We start from the raw sequence: 20,707 nt of genomic DNA, 5'->3' as shown, positions 1-20,707 counted from the left end.
AACTGAAAATGGTTCACCCACACAGACAGCTATGGTGAAGAAGGCGCAATAGCACCTCTTCAACCTCAGGAGGCTGAAGAAGTTTGGCTTGTCACCAAAAACAAACTTTTACAGATGCACAATCGAGAGCATCCTATTGGGCTGTATCACCGCCTGGCACGGCAACTACTCCGCCCACAACCGTAAGGCTCTCCAGAGGGTAGTGAGGTCTGCGTAACGCGTCACCAGGGGCAAACTACCTGCCCTCCAGGACACCTACACCACCCGATGTCACAGGATGGCCAAAAAGATCATCAAGGACATCAACCACCCGAGCCACTGCCTGTTCACCCCGCTATCATCCATCCCTCACCAACTTGAAACATCTGCTATCTGAGCAGCTAACCGATCGCTGCAGCTGTACATAGTCTATCGGTAAATAACCCACCCAATTTTACCTACCTCATCCCCATACTGTTTATATTTATTTACTTTTCTGCTTTTTTGCACACCAATATCTCTACCTGTACATGACCATCTGATCATTTATCACTCCAGTGTTAATCTGCAAAATTGTAATTATTCGCCGACCTCCTCGTGCCTTTTGCACACAATGTATATATACTCTTTTTTTCCTACTGTGTTATTGACTTGTTAATTGTTTACTCCATGTGTAACTCTGTGTTGTCTGTTCACACTGCGATGCTTTATCTTGGCCAGGTCGCAGTTGCAAATGAGAACTTGTTCTCAACTAGCCTACCTGGTTAAATAAAGGTGAAATAAAAAATAAAAATAAAAAGGCGAGGTCAGTACAGGTGCATCAAAGCTGGGACCGAGAGACTGAAAAACAGCTTCTATCTCAAGGCCATCAGACTGTTAAACAGTCATCACTAACATTGAGTGGCTTCTGCCAACATACAGACTCAATCTCTAGCCACTTTTATAATTAACATTTGGATGTAATAAATGTATCACTTGTGACTTAAACAATGCCACTCTATATAATGTTTACATACCCTACATTACTCATCTCATATGAATATATACTGTACTCTATACCATCTACTGCATCTTGCCTATGCCGTTCGGCCATCTCTCATCCATATATTTATATGTACATATTCTTAATCATTCCTTTACACTTGTGTGTATAAGGTAGTTGTTGTGAAATTTTTAGATTACTTGTTAGATATTACTGCACGGTCGGAACTAGAAGCACAAGCATTTCACTACAGTCGTATTAGCATCTGCTAACCATGTGTTTGTGACCAATTGATTTGCCACTTGCCTCCTCCATTTTTGGGGTAATGCTTTAATCAGTTGGTTGTAATGGTTGGATTTTTGCAGACCTTCCTATACAATTCCGATAACTCCATAAAACACAACTCTACCATTCCAATTTACAATATAATTTAAAAACAAAATACCCATCATCTTTTCCATAAATACAGGTCTTATCAACCAGCAAATTTGAGTTCAACCATAATATCTGTTCTATCTTTTCTGGGGGACGAAATTTCAAATTGTAAACAGCTCTGCAATGCTAGTTCAAAAAGATTAATTAATCGAAAATCAAACATGGCAATTTGCACAAAGGCCATTTTTAAACAATGGATGAGCTTTTCTTAGTAATCTACTTGAGAACCATTTTGGGTTAAAGTTAAACTTTTGTATAAGTGAAGCTTTTAGAGAGAGGTTTAGTGCTTTTATATTGAATAATCTCAACCCACCCAGTTCATATTCATTATAGAAATAGGCACGCTTTATCTTGTCATAATTAGGTTTTAGCCCAGAGGCCAGAAAAAAAATGTAGAATTAAATCAATTGGATATGTCTCCTGTAATAACATCGATCAAATTGACAAGGTAATGAAGAATAAATCCTGCATCAATGCTCCAATCTCATCTTTACCTTCACAAAAAGGTCAAAATCTTAAAGCCCTCATGCCGAAACAAATTACCACATGAAACATTGAGCAGAACAGTCTGGAATTAGAGACAAAACCACGGACTGAGCGGCTGATGAAACTTTTCTCATTGTTCTGGCAGCAAGGGAGTACTGTTTACCGCACATTTCAGATATTACACTTCCGGTGTCTCAGAGAGCGAGATCCTGATTAAAAACACACTGAGCGTGGTGCCCACACTATGCTCGACAAAGCATTAGAATATATCCCAGATCTCGGGGCCTGTACGCAAGGGGGTTGGCACAGTCCTAACAACTGAGTGATGCTTTTGGACAATTCAATCATGAGAAATAATGAGCGTGCTGAAACACTTCATTTACTTGTAATGGCGTTCATTGAGTGAATCCGAGATGTGATCCGTGTGTGCTGGGAGCTATGATGCATTTTTGTTACATTGTCTTTTGCTGGGACTGAATACAGCCCTACTTATGTGTGACAGTAGGCTACACAGGATGAGAGATGAGCTTTCTGTCATATGGGGCTTCAAATGGGTTCGGATATCATCCTGTAATAGGGAGCTGTTTCCATTGGCTACAGCATTCACAGTGGGGAGGTAGGGGGCAGGCATAAATGCATGGATCTGCACTAGATATAGGCCTACCTACCCCATCAGAATGCAAAATATAAGCTTGTTTCACTCCAATGTTTGTTAACAATGTACCGTTGAAGTTGGAAGTTTACATACACCATAGCCAAATACATTTAAACTCAGCTTTTCACAATCCCTGACATTTAATCCTAGTAAAATTCCCTGTCTTAGGTCAGTTAGGATCACCACTTCATTTTAAGAATGTGAAATGTCAGAATAATAGTAGAGGTTATTATTTCAGCTTTTATTTCTTTCATCACATCCCATTGGGTCAGAAGTTTACATACACTCAATTAGTATTTGGTAGCATTGCCTTTAAATTGTTTAGCTTGGGTCAAATGTTTCAGGTAGCCTTCCACAAGCTTCCCACAATAAGTTGGGTGAATTTTGGCCCATTCCTCCTGACAGAGCTGGTGTAATGGAGTCACGTTTGTAGGCCTCCTTGCTTGCACACGCTTTTTCAGTTCTGCCCACAATTTCTCTAGGATTGAGGTCAGGGTTTTGTGATGGACACTACAATACCTTGACTTTGTTGACCTTAAAGTCATTTTGCCTCAACTTTGGAAGTATGCTTGGGGTCATTGTCTATTTGGAAGACCCATTTGCGACCAAGCTTTAACTTGGTAACTTTAACTGATGTCTTCAGATGTTGCTTCAATATATCTACATAATTTTCTCTCCTCATGATGCCATCTATTCTGTGAAGTGCACCAGTCCCTACTGCAGCAAAGCCCCCCCACAACATGATGCTGCCACCCCCGTGGGATGGTGTACTTTGGCTTGCAGGCCTCGCTCTTTTTCCTCCAAACATAATGATGGTCATTATGACCAAACAGTAATTTTGTTTCATCAGACCAGAGGACATTTCTCCAAAAAGTACGATCTTTGTGCCCATGTGTAGTTGCAAACCGTAGTCTGGCTTTTTTTAAATGGCAGTTTTGGAGCAGTGGCTTCTTCCTTGCTGAGGGGCCTTTCAGGTTATGTTGATATAGGACTTGTTTTACTGTGGATATAGATAATTTTGTACCGGTTTCCTCCAGCATCTTCACAAGGTCCTTTGCTGTTGTTCTGGGATTGATTTGCACTTCTCGCACCAAAGTGCGTTCATCTCTAGGAGTCAGAACGCGTCTAATTCCTGAGCGGTATGACGGCAAGCAAGAAAAGAGGCACCGAGTTTGAAGGTAGGCCTTGAAATACATCCACAGGTACACCTCCAATTGACTCAAATTATGTCAATTAGCCTATCAGAAGCTTCTAAAGCCATGACATAATTTTCTGGAATTTTCCAAGCTGTTTAAAAGGCACAGTCAAATTAGTGTATGTAAACTTCTGACTCACTGGAATTGTGATACAGATTATTTCACTTATAATTCAGTGTATGTAAACAATTTTTGGAAAAATTACTTGTGTCATGCACAAAGTAGATGTCCTAACCGACTTGCCAAAACTATAGTTTGTTAACAAGAAATTTGTGGAGTGGTTCAAAAACGAGTTTTAATGACTCCAACCTAAGTGTATGTAAACTTCCGACTACAACTGTAAATGTAAAGAAACACTGTATGGCCTCAAAACAGGGTAAAACTATATATTTTTATGAAATGGATGGGCAACCCTTGAATCCAAGGCTCAGTCTATGAATTTGAGAGTGGTTACTTTTCTCCAGCCCCATCCCTCAGCTTTTTCCCAAAAAAAGTGGTAGAGGGATGCCTTACTATTATTAGAACTGCAGATTGACCCTTTAATAATCACAATATTGCAGCAACAACAATCTCATAACTTTTCATTTTTACGATTCTCATGTAGCGGTTGTGATTATAAATGTGAGTTTAAAGTAAATGTGCGGGAACAACCTTTTCTCATGGACATCATAAAAGAAAGTTACAAGATGATTATCTCTGCAATATAGTGAGTATTACCTACGGCATGTACAGTTACAGGATGATTACCTCTGCTATATAGTGAGTATTACCTACAGCATATACAGTATAGAGCAGATTAGAGCATTTTTCAGAGGCCAAATGTCACCCTTGATGTCACCTACAGTATACTACCGCATATGGTTTAGGATTATAAACAGAGTACAAAGCAGCATCTTGATAGCCATTCAAATTCCAATTAAATTAGGTCTTTCAGATCCAGAGCCAAAAAACTCCAGCTTTGTTGCTACGGGCCTTTTTGGAAGCTTATCCCACAACCAGAGCACACCGCCTGTCATCTTGAGAACGTCTCCATTTTCAAACAGACAGGTGAGACTGAAAGTAGCCATGATGCCTGAGTTATGGGTGATAGATTTCAGCAGACTGCTGAAGGCAAAGAGAGGAGGAGTGTATGCGAGTTGCTCTGTGAATTCAACATTTCCCTTCAAAACAAAAAGATGTCTTAGCAGATCAGAGTAGCCTGGTGATGGTTCCACTGTCCCTTTAAAAGGGCAAAAAAATATATCATCACAATAGTTGGCAAGCTGTTTCGTTTACAGTAGGCGCCCAAACACATGAGCATGGTCTTTTATGAGTCCTAAGAACTACGGTAGTCACGCACAGCCACGACTTCAGTTAACTACAAAACAGAATACACGCTGGCTTCAGAATTAATCTGCTGTTACTAACAGAAAATGACATACTTTGTACAGCTCAGCTCTCTTATGGAGCAAGGTCTGGAAACAAGTTTGAATCCTTTCTTACAACAACACTCTCTGGTGCGAGAGGGCTCAATCATGTAGGCATGGTTACGTAGTTCAATAGCTTATACAACCAAGAAAGACAAGACAACTAGGCTAGATGAAAATGTAACGCAGAAAACAAATTGACAAAAGACTAGCAAACCAAAGTAAGACGCCGACCCTTCTGTTTGCTTTGCCATCATTCTCCAGACTAGAAAGATTAAATGCAATCCTGGCTTTGCCTGTGAACAAGACCACCTTTCAAGTAACCACACCGACCACGTGTTAACATTCTTCCCAAGGTTGGGAGTGTGAGAAACTCTGTGAACGTATTATCTGCAAGGTTCTGGGAAACCAAAATAACACCCAGAGAATATCTATGTCACAAAAAAAAAGTGGTGAGAGAATACAGTACCTGGCCTTCTGAGATGAGGTTTCCCTGAAAGACAAATTGCACAACCACAACCGGAGCCTGCGAGGACTTGCAAAACATGGCCATTGCATAACAATAAAAGGAAAATCTATGCTGTAATTAAAACATTGACACAGCAGCCTCCAATCCAACAGAAGATGATCCGGTCCTTGCCTTTTTGCACATAGGCCTCTATAAGAGTCTATGACTCAAACACTTAGCAAATCAATGGGAGGTAGACTACAGGCAGGGGAAGAGAACATACAGAGACTGAGAGACAGTGGATGAGAATGACCCCCCCTCAGGGTCATGAACTTTGCCTATTCTATTTGAAGGTTGTATGGGAGATACAGCACCAGGGCGGCATGCTAATTATAGGATGACCCTCCTCACATATAGGCCAGCACTCACAGCACTCAGCCATCAGTGCATATGAGCAATTATCTATAGTCCCTCTGACTAAGTTCTGCTTGTGTGATTACTCTGCTGCTGTCCGTTACCTAGGGCCATGAGACTCAAATATTTTGATTTGGTCTGGCTGAGAGGCTTAATTCATTACAAAATACCTCATACACATTTCCTCATATCAACATACTGCATTCTGACTTGGTTGCCCATCTATGGTCAGTCGGATGTTTGTCTGATAGCTAATAGTTAATGCCTTTTTATTTAAAACTAGTCCCATAAGAAACTGGGGGTTTGTTTAAAATGTATGTTCACGGGCCTTTCAGGTGGCGCAGTGGTCTAGGGCACTGCATCGCAGCGCTAGCTGTGCCACCAGAGACTCTGGGTTTGTGCCCAGGCTCTGTCGCAGCTGGCCGCGACCGGGAGGTCCGTGGGGCGACGCACAATTGGCCTAGCGTCGTCCGGGTTAGGGGAGGGTTTGGCCGGTAGGGATATCCTTGTCTCATCGCGCACCAGCAACTCCTGTGGCGGGCCAGGCGCAGTGCACGCTAACCAAGGTTGCCAGGTGCACAGTGTGTTCCGGGTTGGATGCACGCTGTGTTGAGAAACAGTGCGGCTTGGTTGAGTTGTGTTTCGGAGGACGCATGGCTTTCGACCTTCATCTCTCCCGAGCCCGTACGGGAGTTGTATCGAGGAGACAAGATGGTAATTACTAACAATTGGATACCACGAAATTGGGGAGAAAAGGGGGTATATATTTTTTTACATAAAAAAAAAAATGTATGTTCACTCTCTATCCACGGAGGATGTACAGTTGAAGTCAGAAGTTTACACACACTTAAGTTGGAGTCATTAAAATTCGTTTTTCAACCACTCCACAAATGTCCTGTTTACTAACTATAGTTTTGGCAAGTCAGTTAGGACATCTAATTTGTGCATGACACAAGTAATTTTTCCAACAATTGTTTACGGACATATTATTTCACTGTATCTCAATTCCAGTGGGTCAGATGTTTACATACACTAAGTTGACTGTGCCTTTAAACAGCTTGGAAAATTCCAGAAAATTATGTAATGGCTTTAGCGTCTTCTGACAGGCTAATTGACATCATTTGAGTCAATTGGAGGTGTACCTGTGGATGTATTTCAAGGCCTACCTTCAAACTTAGTGCCTCTTTGCTTGACATCATGGGAAAATCAAAAGAAATCAGCCAAGACCTCAGAAAAAAATTGTAGACCTCCACAATTCTGGTTCATTCTTGGGAGCAATTTACAAACGCCTGAAGGTAGCGCGTTCATCTGTACAAACAATAGTACGCAAGTATAAACACTATGGAACCACTCAGCAGTCATACCGCTCAGGAAGGAGACGTGTTCTGTCTCCTAGAGATGAACGCACTTTGGTGCGAAAAGTGCAAATCAATCCCAGAACAACAGCAAAGGACTTTGTGAAGATGCTGGAGGAAACAGGCACAAAGTATCTATATCCACAGTAAAACGAGTCCTATATCAACATAACCTGAAAGGTCGCTCAGCAAGGAAGAAACCACTGCTCCAAAAACCGCCATAAAAAAGCCACAAGACTACGGTTTGCAAGTGCACATGGGGACAAAATGGTACTTTTTGGAGAAATGTCCTCTGTCTGATGAAACAAAAATAGAACTGTTTGGTCATAATGACCATCATTATGTTTGGAGGAAAAAGGGAGAGGCTTGCAAGCCAAAGAACACCATCCCAACCGTGAAGCACGGGGGTGGCAGCATCATGTTTTGGGGTGCTTTGCTGCATGAGGGACTGCTACACTTCACAAAATAGATGGCATCATGAGGAGAGAAAATTATGTGGATATATTGAAGCAACATCTCAAGACATCAGTTAAGTTAAGGCTTGGACTCAAATGGGTTTTCCAAATGGACAATGACCCCAAGCATACTTCCAAACTTGTGGCAAATGGCTTAAGGACAACAAAGTCAAGGAATTGGAGTGGTCATCACAAAGCTCTGGCCTCAATCCTATAGAAAATATATGGGCAGAACTGAAAAAGCGTGAACGAGCAAGAAGGCCTACAAACCTGCCTCAGTTACATCAGCTCTGTCAGGAGGAATGGGCCAAATTTCACCCAACTTATTGTGGGAAGCTTGTGGGAAGCTTGTGGAAGGCTACCCAAAACATTTGACCCAAGCTAAACAATTTAAAGGCAATGCTACCAAATATGAATTGAGTGTATGTAAACTTCTGACCTACTGGGAATGTGATGAAAGAAATAAATCTGAAATAAATCATTCTCTCTACAATTATTCTGACATTGCACATTCTTAAAATAAAGTGGTGATCCTAATTTACCTAAAACAGGGAATGTTTACTAGGATTAAATGTCAGGAATTGTGGAAAAACTGAGTTTAAATGTATTTAGCTGAGGTGTATGTAAACTTCCGACTTCACCTGTAAATGACTGCTCTCGCATAGCGTAAGAGAGGAGAGCTCACCATTTTTAAAATGTACCAACTTAGAGATAAAGGCATCACAGCTCAATTCATAAGCCATACCTCCAGATCTCCATCTGAGAGTGATGGTTTTAAGTATCAACAGAAAAAGCAATCTTCCTTCTCTACAGTGAGAAACATAAGTATCCATTTCTTCTGCTTCCCAAACTGCGAGACTGAAACGGATATTACTTTCCTGCAACATAAATCGCCCTTTAGGGATAAAGAGCTATTTATGATTGCTGACGGAAGGAACTATGGATTATCCTGTAATACAAACAGTAGGCACAATAAAATCAAGAGACAATTGTGATACACTTCTCAAGTTTGACAGAATGAACACATATTCTTGTTCCCATCACTGGGTGTATACATTTTACAGGCTCAGAGAACAACAAACCTAAACGTTGCTATAAACATTTGACTTTCCTCCTCTTTGACACGTTATTCTGGTCACTGTACCAAACACAGGGTCAGCGAGCACACTGAGTGAAGTAGACACTCTCTATTCGGAGTCAACTCCGGAGATTGGGAAAGAGAAGAAAACAATTCACAGTGCTGCTGAGCAGTTTTCCCATGGGACTAAGATATCAATCTAAGATATCAGGGTAGAACAGTCCCATGACTCGCTCCCTCTAAGTCCTCATATCATCATTGTTAACTGGCCACAATGATAAAGTCCCAGAAGGTTATGCATGCCAGTAGTATCTCCCAGCTGTGTGTGGTCTTAGTAAGGGTGAGAAGCACTGCCCTGTCCATGGTGCTGAATGCAGACCAATACACTCACTCATCATCTCGGTCTCTCTCACACACCCCACACACATGAATGCACACGCAGACCGATTTCCTGTCATTATGTCAGATAACATGTGGGGCTGGTGTGGGTGTGTGGCTACTCCATGGAAATGAGCTAATGTACAGTTGTCCTTGTGGAAGGTGGACTAGTGCTTCATTTAACCCTCCAGGTGCCCTTGGTTACCCAAGGACTTACGTAACCCACTTGGAGAAACTCAGTGATACTAAGTCCCTGGTAGTGACACTAGAGCCAGGGTCAGAGGTCAACATCTGTCCTTGGAGAGCATCTGGTGTACAGCAATCAAGGTTGTGTTCATGAGGGCACACAACTGATTTTCTTTTTGGCGACAAAAAATAAATAAAAAAAGAATGTTATCCTTTCCTTGTTTCAGTACATTTTTATTGCGTTTCGTGTCTAGTGAACATGAACCTGGACACAGAGTTGAATGGGAGAAAACTTTACTAGGAAGAGAGAGGCACATGTTTCTCTATCTCTGTTTCTTATCTCTTTATGCTCTTTCACTTCTTCCTTTTCCCTCTATACTCATCTCTCTCAATCTCTGGGAAGAGAAAGGCTATTGTTTAAATCGCTCTCTGTCCTGGTTTCTTTCTCTCGATCTTCTCCTCTTTCACTACCACTCCTTCCTCTGAGCTCTACTCATCGCTCCCTCAAGCTCCAGGAAGAGACATCTGTGAGTGTTTGATTGTCATGCTTGTGGGCAAGGCTCTGTCCCAATCCCCTTTTCACTGGGCTTCAAGACGTTTTTGTCATTTTTAGAAGTTCACAGAAAGGATGACCGTAAACACCATGGTCACACTACGGTCCACTATCTAAGTGCACAATTTGCCGAAATGCCAGTATAGACCCCATTGCAGCATCACTGTGGTCCTGTTCTACGTAGCAAGCCCAGAAATGAGCGGCAGAACCGAGCTTTGCTTTAGGCGCATTCAGTCAGCACTGAATCTATTTATGCGGACAGCTGTGTCTTTTACAGTTGTTCTCCACTCCATAACATCTTGTCTTGATACACCATATGACCTGTGATGTTTCCAGTTCCAGGCAGCGGCCTGTCCATCACTTAACTCTAATACTCCCACACAGTCTCTCCCAACCCCTTGGCAGAAGAAGCAGACACTTAAGTGATTTCCCTGATATCTTAGAATGATTTCTGGAGGACCTTCACAGCAGAGAAGTGTGTTTCGGGTTAGTAGTATCCTTGGGTTATGTTCTGTAGAATCCTCCAGAACAAATCAGAGTAAAAACAACCCTGATGCTTTTGAAGAGTGAGAGAGATCGCATCAAGTGGAATATCATTAGTCATGTCATCAGGCTAAATAAGTAACGTATGAAGGCATTTAAGAGTACAGCAATATAAATCTCAGCCCTAAGGACCACTGTCGATGTTTGTTTGTGTGTTCCCAGAGAGCGTGGTTTCTGGAGGGTACGTTGATACTCTTCCCCTACAGCTTACACAATCCACGGGCACCTGGGGCTCACCACTAAATTCTAATTCTAAACTTGGCACATGAAAATGATCCCTGCCATCTGTTTCTACAGCACGTTGTAGACACTACGCACGGTCCGACCACGCTGGGTGAACTCAACACGTCAGCCAACTGTGCTGTCACCATCGTGGCTTTCTGTGTGCACGAACAGTCGAGTTGCAACCTCTCTTGCGTCACATGACGAGGTTCAAGGTGATATGAATCAACCTGCCTGAAAACAACACCAACTGGCGCAGGCAGGAGAGGAAGTGAGATAGACAGAAGGGAGGAAGTTGGTGAGGGTGTGAGGACGGAAGTCATCTTGGTGATTCACCTGCTTGCATAGGCATGCACATGCAGACACGTACACCTACACACACACACACACACACACACACACACACACACACACACACACACACACACACACACACACACACACGTTAGACACGTAAACAGGAGACTCTTTAACATACACAGAAAAATACACTTCCGTGTTCTTTCCCACGCAGGGTAACATACACACAGATGCATTTACACACATTTCAAGTCTTATATTGCATACGTAAGCGACTTCATACCCCGATATATGCATGTCTAATATGGACCAGCTGGAGGAAAGAACTAGAAGACTTTACTGTTGCTCTGGTTTCGTAGAGACCCAGCCATTCCCCTGGGTCTCTACAGCAGCAACAACCAAAATACTATGAATAGTCACAAAACGTTCCAACTTATATAAAGGACAACCTGAGGGTTATAGCCAATAGACACACTAAAAATCGTGTTCACGCAGTGTCAGGTGCGAGAAGGTGTGCTTTGTGAAAGGCAAATGAAGGAACGTTAAAGCATCAAGACACGTGACTGTTAAACAAACAGCGGAGCAATTTTGACTGACTGAGTTAACACCTCTGCATTATATTATGGAATATCTTCCAATAACCTGGTTATTCAGTGGAAAATCTAGAACTATCGCTTTCCTGTCAATTCTGTTCAAAACTACTACGGAGAATGTAAAGTTCTACTAAAGCAGAATGGTCTCACTTCTCCACCACAAGAGAAGTACATTGTATTCTTTTGTACATAATACATAGATTTGACAGATCCCCCCCCCCCCCCCACCCCCATTCAGTCAGGGGTTAGTGTTTTGTTCATTTGCTACTACCAGATGTCTTCTTTGAAAACAGCACTTCGAAGAGGACACATGGCGATGTGTGTCCAGTTTGACCCAGGTCTGGTATCAATTCCTTTTCTCCTCTATTGTATGTTACCAGTCCTGAAGAGAATTGTGGCTATAGGCTTTTCATTCACTAAATCAGTGGAGTTCAGATAGAAAAACCCACTCGTGTGCATGTGTTTTTATTTATGGAACGTTGCACATCAAGATAGAGGATGAGAATGTCAAAAAAAAAACAAATTCTGATCCGCATTAGCCTGGTTAGGTGACTAACCTACATGTAAACAAATAATTTCAAAGCAGTAAAAGGGAGTAGGCCTATGCGTTTCTGTTCGCTTGGTTCCTTCTCTGTGTGCAAGCTAACTAATTACATTGAAACATTGTAGATAACGCCAGCTCTCACCAGCTAGAATAAAATAGGCTTAGATTATAACACAGCGGGTCCAGACTGCATCTCATTGTGGACTACAGGTAGGCTATATGATGTTAGTATTGTTTACATCTTCGTCAGCGACCTAACTAGGTTTATAATAGGGTGTTTTTTTCACGCAGAGTGGGCTGCTCTCTCCATCCACTCCTTTATAAAATAGCTCTGGCCAAGGTGCCTGTACTAGCATAATATTCAACTGAGAGTTGGCGTGAGCACTACTTGGAGGAAAACGTATTGTGACATTCACTGTGATAGCATGATGTGATCTTCGATCGACAGTGATAGTCTAGCCTAATTTGTTCTGTAGGCCAGAGTGGGGCTATAGAAACATATGCGTATTTTCAATAGGCATGTGTCGCTTTGTCAAACATCGAATAGAACTGATGAATAAAACGACATTCCTCGCATCGTATGCAGGTCGAAACCTAACAAGCTCTTACAGACTAAACAAGACCACGTACATGTTTACTAAATCGGTTGATGAGGCAAGAGGCGCAACAAAACAGCTGTCAACAGAATTACAACGTATCCGTCACATGGTTGCGCGCTGCTACAACCACAATGTACTATTATTTGCGTTTCGTTTTCGACTGTCTTTTACATACCCTTCTCCGTTTAGATTGAATCAAATGCATCCACAATAAGAGGCTGTGATTTTGATGTGTAGTTTCTCTTCTCGTGGACAAGAACGTTTTTTCTTCCACGGTTTTGACGTTGTTTTCACAGACTGCCTTCGTAAAAAATGTATGTCTCGTTGCTTCCTGATTTAGGTACAGTGCTGATTGTTTCTTCGGGGTGGGGCGGAATGTTGATACTCCGCAAAGAAATGTGGGCAAAAGAGCAGAGCATGCCCGTACACGCACGCACTCGTTATTGTAATATCTGTATTCTGTATCACGAGACACGTTCGTTCAAGGTATGTGATAGAGTGGTTGCTGCACTTGACAGTTAGTGAAGAAACCATATTTTGTTGTAAAACATGGTATGCCGGGCAACACATAAACTGCCGCAATGTACTATATTTCTTTAAAAGGCAAAGCATGTCATTACTGCAGATAGGATCATATTCATACACAGGCTTTGAATAAAATGGAATTGGACATTGTGAATTCTGTTTCTTATTCAAATCAGTTAGGGCCACTAATTGCACAGTATTAATTGCACAGGAATTAAAATATTGTACTGATCCTCGCTATTTGAGCCACGTTACAATTCTCAACAAGTTAGTTAAAAACTCTAAAGGATCTGACCCTTTTTTTTAAAACACTGACATTTGTGGAAATGTGAAATTAATGTAGGAGAATATAACACATTAGATCTGGTATAAGATAATACCATCATTTTTTGAAACGCAAAGGCCATAATATATTATTCCAGCCCAGGCACAATTTAGATTTTGGCCACAAGATGACAGCATGCACATTTTTAGACTGATCCAATGAACCCTTGCATAGCTGTTCAAAATGTTGTATCAAGACTGCCCAAATGTGCCTAATTTGGTTATTAATACATTTTCAAGTTCATAATTGGGGGACGACAACACCGATCCCATTTGCCTTTTACACCAGCCACCTGGGTTTGCTTTCCTGTCCCGTCCTGTCCCGTTGTTCGCTACACTGGGGCCAGAAGTAGGATGACGGCCGTGAGGCCATTGGAACGCACAACCGTACATGTGAGGGGTAGCAGTCGGTTGAATCACAAGGACATGCCTTCCTGTTTGGAGGGGGCAGTGTAGCTATCTGAAGCATGTAATAATTTGTTAGAAACTTTTACAATCATATTGGCGCAGTGAGTAGGGTGTTTGCCTTTCATGCCAGCAACTTAGGTTCATTTCCCTGCCCTAACGTTTGCTACAATGTTATGTACACTGAACAAAAATAAGAACACAACGTGTAAAGTGACCCCCCCCAAGTTTCTTAAGCTGAAATAAAAGATCCCAGAAATGTTCAATACGCACTAAAAGCTTTTTTAGATAATCCACATGACAGGTGTGGCATATCATATCATTACACAGGTGCACCTTGTGCTGGGGGCAGTACAAATCTGAAACTTTCTGTCCAAAAATGATGCAGAAAAATTTATCCATGCTTTTGTCACTTCTAGGTTAGACTACTGCAATGCTCTATTTTCTGGCTACCCGGATAAAGCACTAAATAAACCAGTTAGTGCTAAATACGGCTGCTAGAATCCTGACTAGAACCCCAAAATTTGATCATATTACTCCAGTGCTAGCCTCCCTATACTGGCTTCCTGTCAAGGCAAGGGCTGATTTCAAGGTTTTACTGCTAACCTACAAAGCATTACATGGGCTTGCTCCTACATATCTCTCTGATTTGGTCCTGCCGTACATACCTACACGTACGCTACGGTCACAAGACGCAGGCCTCCTAATTGTCCCTAGAATTTCTAAGAAAACAGCTGGAGGCAGGGCTTTCTCCTATACAGCTCCATTTTTATGGAATGGTCTGCCTACCCATGTGAGAGATGCAAACTCGGTCTCAACCTTTAAGTCTTTACTGAAGACTCATCTCTTCAGTGGGTCATATTTATTTTTAATTTTTATTTATTTCACCTTTATTTAACCAGGTAGGCTAGTTGAGAACAAGTTCTCATTTGCAACTGCGACCTGGCCAAGATAAAGCATAGCAGTGTGAACAGACAACACAGAGTTACACATGGAGTAAACAGTTAACAAGTAAATAACACAGTAGAAAAAAAGGGGAGTCTATATACATTGTGTGCAAAAGGCATGAGGAGGTAGGATTAACACTGGAGTGATAAATGATCAGATGGTCAATTTTGCAAAAGATTAACAATGGAGTGATAAATGATCAGATGGTCATGTACAAGTAGAGATACTGGTGTGCAAAAGCAGAGCAGAAAAGTAAATAAATAAAAACAGTATGGGGATGAGGTAGGTGAAAATGGGTGGGGTCTATTTACCAATAGACTATGGTGGGTGGTACAGCTGCAGCGATAAACTGGTTAGCTGCTCAGATAGCACATGTTTGAAGTTGGTGAGGAGAGATAAAAGTCTGTCCACACAGGGTTCAAAAGCATGCATTTGGTTTTACTAGCGTTTAAGAGCGGCCCGAGAATTGAACCCTGTGGCAGCCAGTGGGTCTGGCCATACAAGTCGCAGGGTGGGTGGTATAAGGTGCTTTAGGTGACAAAACGGATGGCACTGTGATAAACTGCAGTTTGCTGAGTAGAGTGTTGGAAGCCCATAGAGACTGCCAGAGGACCGGACAGCATGCCCTCCGATTTGACACACTGAACTCTGTCTGCAAAGTAATTGGTGAACCAGGCAAGGCAGTCATCCGAAAAACTGAGGCTACTGAGTCTGCCGATAAGAATATGGTGATTGACAGAGTCGAAAGCCTTGGCAAGGTCGATGAAGACGGCTGCACAGTACTGTCTTTTATCGATGGCGGTTATGATATCGTTTAGTACCTTGAGTGTGGCTGAGGTGCACCCGTGACCGGCTCGGAAACCAGATTGCACAGCGGAGAAGGTACGGTGGGATTCGAGATGGTCAGTGACCTGTTTGTTAACTTGGCTTTCGAAGACCTTAGATAGGCAGGGCAGGATGGATATAGGTCTGTAACAGTTTGGGTCCATGGTGTCTCCCCCTTTGAAGAGGGGGATGACTGAGGCAGCTTTCCAATCCTTGGGGATCTCAGACGATATGAAAGAGAGGTTGAACAGGCTGGTAATAGGGGTTGCGACAATGGCGGCGGATAGTTTCAGAAATAGAGGGTCCAGATTGTCAAGCCCAGCTGATTTGTACGGGTCCAGGTTTTGCAGCTCTTTCAGAACATCTGCTAACTGGATTTGGGTAAAGGAGAACCTGGAAGGGCTTGGGCGAGGAGCTGCGGGGGGGGGCGGAGCTGTTGGCCGAGGTAGGAGTAGCCAGGCGGAAGGCATGGCCAGCCGTTGAGAAATGCTTGTTGAAGTTTTTGATAATCATGGATTTATCGGTGGTGACCGTGTTACCTAGCCTCAGTGCAGTGGGCAGCTGGGAGGAGGTGCTCTTGTTCTCCATGGACTTCACAGTGTCCCAGAACTTTTTGGAGTTGGAGCTACAGGATGCAAACTTCTGCCTGAAGAAGCTGGCCTTAGCTTTCCTGACTGACTGAGTGTATTGGTTCCTGACTTCCCTGAACAGTTGCATATCGCGGGGACTATTCGATGCTATTGCAGTCCGCCACAGGATGTTTTTGTGCTGGTCGAGGGCAGTCAGGTCTGGAGTGAACCAAGGGCTGTATCTGTTCTTAGTTCTGCATTTTTTGAACGGAGCATGCTTATCTAAAATGGTAAGGAAGTTACTTTTAAAGAATGACCAGGCATCCTCAACTGACGGGATGAGGTCAATGTCCTTCCAGGATACCCGGGCCAGGTCGATTAGAAAGGCCTGCTCACAGAAGTGTTTTAGGGAGCGTTTGACAGTGATGAGGGGTGGTCGTTTGACTGCGGCTCCGTAGCGGATACAGGCAGTGAGGCAGTGATCGCTGAGATCCTGGTTGAAGACAGCGGAGGTGTATTTGGAGGGCCAGTTGGTCAGGATGACGTCTATGAGGGTGCCCTTGTTTACAGAGTTAGGGTTGTACCTGGTGGGTTCCTTGATGATTTGTGTGAGATTGAGGGCATCTAGGGCATATGATTGAGTGTAGTCTGGCCCAGGAGTGTGAAAGTGAACGGAAAGGCTCTGAAGCAATGAACCGCCCTTGCTGTCTCTGCCTGGCCGGTTCCCCTCTTTCCACTGGGATTCTCTGCCTCCAACACTATTACAGGGGCTGAGTCACTGGCTTACTGGGGCTCTTTCATACCGTCCCTAGGAGGGGTGCGGCACTTGAGTGGGTTGAGTCACTGATGTGAACTTCCTGTCTGGGTTGGCGTCCCCCCCCTTGGGTTGTGCCATGGTGGAGATCTTTGTGGGCTATACTCAGCCTTGTCTCAGGATGGTAAGTTGGTGGTTGAAGATATCCCTCTAGTGGTGTGGGGGCTGTGCTTTGGCAAAATGGGTGGGGTTATATCCTTCCTGTTTGGCCCTGTCCGGGGGTGTCATCGGACGGGGCCACAGTGTCTTCTGACCCCTCCTGTCTCAGCCTCCAGAATTTATGCTGCAGTAGTTTATGTGTCGGGGGGCTAGGGTCAGTTTGTTATATCTGGAGTACTTCTCCTGTCCTATCCGGTGTCCTGTGTGAATTTAAGTATGCTCTCTCTAATTCTCTCTTTCTTTCTTTCTCTCTCTCGGGGGACCTGAGCCCTAGGACCATGACTCAGGACTACCTGACATGATGACTCCTTGCTGTCCCCAGTCCACCTGGCTATGCTGCTGCTCCAGGTTCAACTGTTCTGCCTGTGATCATTATAATTTGACCATGCTGGTCTTTTATGAACATTTTAACATCTTGGCCATGTTCTGTTATAATCTCCACCCGGCACAGCCAGAAGAGGACTGGCCGCCCCACATAGCCTGGTTCCTCTCTAGGTTTCTTCCTAGGTTTTGACCTTTCTAGGGAGTTTTTCCTCGCCACCATGCTTCTACACCTACATTGCCTACCTGGTTAAATAAAGGTGAAATAAAATAAAATAAAAAAATTGCTTGCTCTCTGGGGTTTTAGGCTGGGTTTCTGTACAGCACTTTGAGATATCAGCTGATGTACGAAGGGCTATATAAATACATTTTATTTGATTTAAAAGGCCACTCTAAAATGTGCAGTTTTATCACACAACACAATGCCACAGATGTCTCAAGTTCTGAGAGAGCATGCAATTGGCATGCTGAGTGCAGGAATGTCTGTCAGAGATGTTGCCAAATAATTGAATGTACATTTATATGCCATAAGCCACCTCCAACCTTGTTTTAGAGAATTTGGCAGTATATCCAATTTGCCTCAAAACCATAGACACGTGTATGATGTCGTGGAGGCGAGCGGTTTTCTGATGTCAACATTGTGAACAGACTTTCCCATGGTGGCAGTGGAGTTATGGTATGGGCAGGAATAAGCTATGGACAACCAACACAATTGCATATATTTCCTTCTTATTGCGTTTGAGCCAATCAGTTGTGTTGTGATAAGGTAGGGGTGGTATTCCGAAGATAGCCTTATTTGGTTAAAGACCCAGTCCATATTATGGCAAGAACAGCTCAAATAAGCAAAGAGAAATGACAGTTCATCTTTACTTAAAGACATGAAGGTCAGTCAATCTGGAAAATTTCAAGAACATTGAAAGTTTCTTCAAGTGCAGTCGCACAAATCATCGAGCGCCATAATGAAACTGGTTCTCATGAGAACCGCCACAGGAAAGGAAGTTACCTCTGCTGCAGAGGATAAGTTCATTAGAGTTACCAGCCTCAGAAATTGCAGCCCAAATAAATGTTTCACACAGTTCAAGTAACAGACACATCTCAACATAAACTATTCAGAGGAGACTGCGCGAATCAGGCCTTCAAGTTTGGTTTGCTGCAAAGACACCAATAAGAAGAAGAGACTTGCTTTGGCCAAGAAACACAAGCAATGGACATTAGACTGGTGGAAATCTGTCCTTTGGTCTGATGAGTCGAAATTTGAGATTTTGGGTTCAACCGTGTCTTTGTGAGACACAGAGTAGGTGAATGGATGATCTCTGCATGTGTGGTTCCTACCGTGAAACATGGAGGGGGAGGTGTGATGGTGTGGGGATGCTTTGCTGGTGATTTATTTAGGCACACTTAACCAGCATGGTTACAGCATTCTGCAGCGATACACAATCCCATCTAGTGCGCGCTTAGCGGGACTATCATTTGTTTTTCAACAGGACAATGACCCAACACACCTCCAGGCTGTGTAAGGGCTATTTGATCAAAAAGGAGAGAAATGGAGTGCTGCATCAGATGACCTGGCCTCCACAATCACCCGACCTCAACCAAATTGAGATGGTTTGGGATGAGTTGGACCGCAGAGTGAAGGAAAAGCAGCCAACAAGTGCTTAGCATATGTGGGAACTCCTTCAAGACTGTTGAGAGAATGCCAAGAGTGTTCAAAGCTGTCATCAAGGCAAAGGGTGGCTACTTTGAGAATCACAAGTATAAAATAGATTTAGATTTGTTTACATGGAAATTGCCTATATCAATATATATTTGTTGTCAATGTTTTTGCGTCAAACTGGTGGCAGTAGAGAGTTGTAAGAGTGAACTGAAAATGAGTCTCTCTTCATTAATTAGGCTATTTTTTTCGTTAACCTTACGGCTTATCTACTAGAAACTCATGGACAATATGAACACAGATAATACAAATTAATACTATATTTGAATTTAAAAAAATCTAAATTAACAAAGTTACAATAGATTGACATATATTTTCTGTTGAATACCAAAGTTACTGAATATTCTGGTAACATTGGTAAATTGACGGTAACTTTGCTACTGTCACGGATAGCTCATTCTGTTCACCAGTTCCGGAGGTCTACGTCACCAGCTATCTAGGCTTCACTGAACGGGATTTATTATCATCAACCCAGGACTGTCTTGTCTGATTACACACACCTGGTTCCCATTTCCCGTGATTAGTATGTTATATAAACTCAGCAAAAAAAGAAACGTCCTCTCCCTGTCAACTGCGTTTATTTTCAGCAAACTTAACATGTGTAAATATTTGAATAAACATAACAAGATTCATCAACTGAGACAAAAACTGAACAAGTTCCTCAGACATGTGACTAACAGAAATGGAATAATGTGTCCCTGAACAAAGGGGGCGGGGGTCAAAATCAAAAGTAACAGTCGGTATCTGGTGTGGCCACCAGCTGTATTAAGTACTGCAGTTTATTTCCTCCTCATGGACTGCACCAGATTTACCAGTTCTTGTTGTGAGATGTTACCCCACTCTTCCACCAAGGCACCTGCAAGTTTCCGGACATTTCTGGGGGGAATGGCCCTAGCCCTCACCCTCCGATCCAACAGGTCTTAGACGTGCTCAATGGGATTGAGATCCGGGCTCTTCGCTGGCGATGGCAGAACACTGACATTCCTGTCTTGCAGGATATCACACACAGAACGAGCAGAATGGCTGGTGGCATTGTCATGCTGGAGTGTCATGTCAGGATAAGCCTGCTGGAAGGGTACCACATGAGGGAGGAAGATGTCTTCCCTGTAACGTACAGCGCTGAGATTGCCTGCAATGACAACAAGCTCAGTCTGATGATGCTGTGACACACCTCCCCAAACCATAATGGACCCTCCACCTCCAAATCGATCCCGCTCCAGAGTACAGGCCTCGGTGTAACGCTCATTCCTTCGACGATAAACATGAATCCGACCATGACCCCTGGTGAGACAAAACCGC

General features: G+C 43.0%; 1 protein-coding gene across 2 annotated transcripts in view; it reads right to left on the bottom strand.

Annotated features, from left to right (window-relative positions):
- LOC135520032 (myelin basic protein-like) overlaps positions 1 to 13,170 on the bottom strand; it is a 49,780-nt gene extending 36,610 nt beyond the window's left edge. The window contains exon 1 of one of the 2 annotated variants that reach the window (XM_064945340.1): positions 12,983 to 13,170. The gene's annotated coding sequence lies outside the window, so the exon portion shown is untranslated. The remainder of the gene's footprint in view (positions 1 to 12,982) is intronic. The other variant, XM_064945341.1, reaches the window with a different exon arrangement.
- Between the last annotated feature and the right edge of the window lie 7,537 nt (positions 13,171 to 20,707).

The sequence above is a fragment of the Oncorhynchus masou genome, chromosome 29, assembly GCF_036934945.1.
Source record: "Oncorhynchus masou masou isolate Uvic2021 chromosome 29, UVic_Omas_1.1, whole genome shotgun sequence".
NCBI lineage: Eukaryota > Metazoa > Chordata > Actinopteri > Salmoniformes > Salmonidae > Oncorhynchus > Oncorhynchus masou.
Note: the sequence above shows the minus strand (reverse complement) of the source record. Positions and strands in the feature narration are given on the sequence as shown.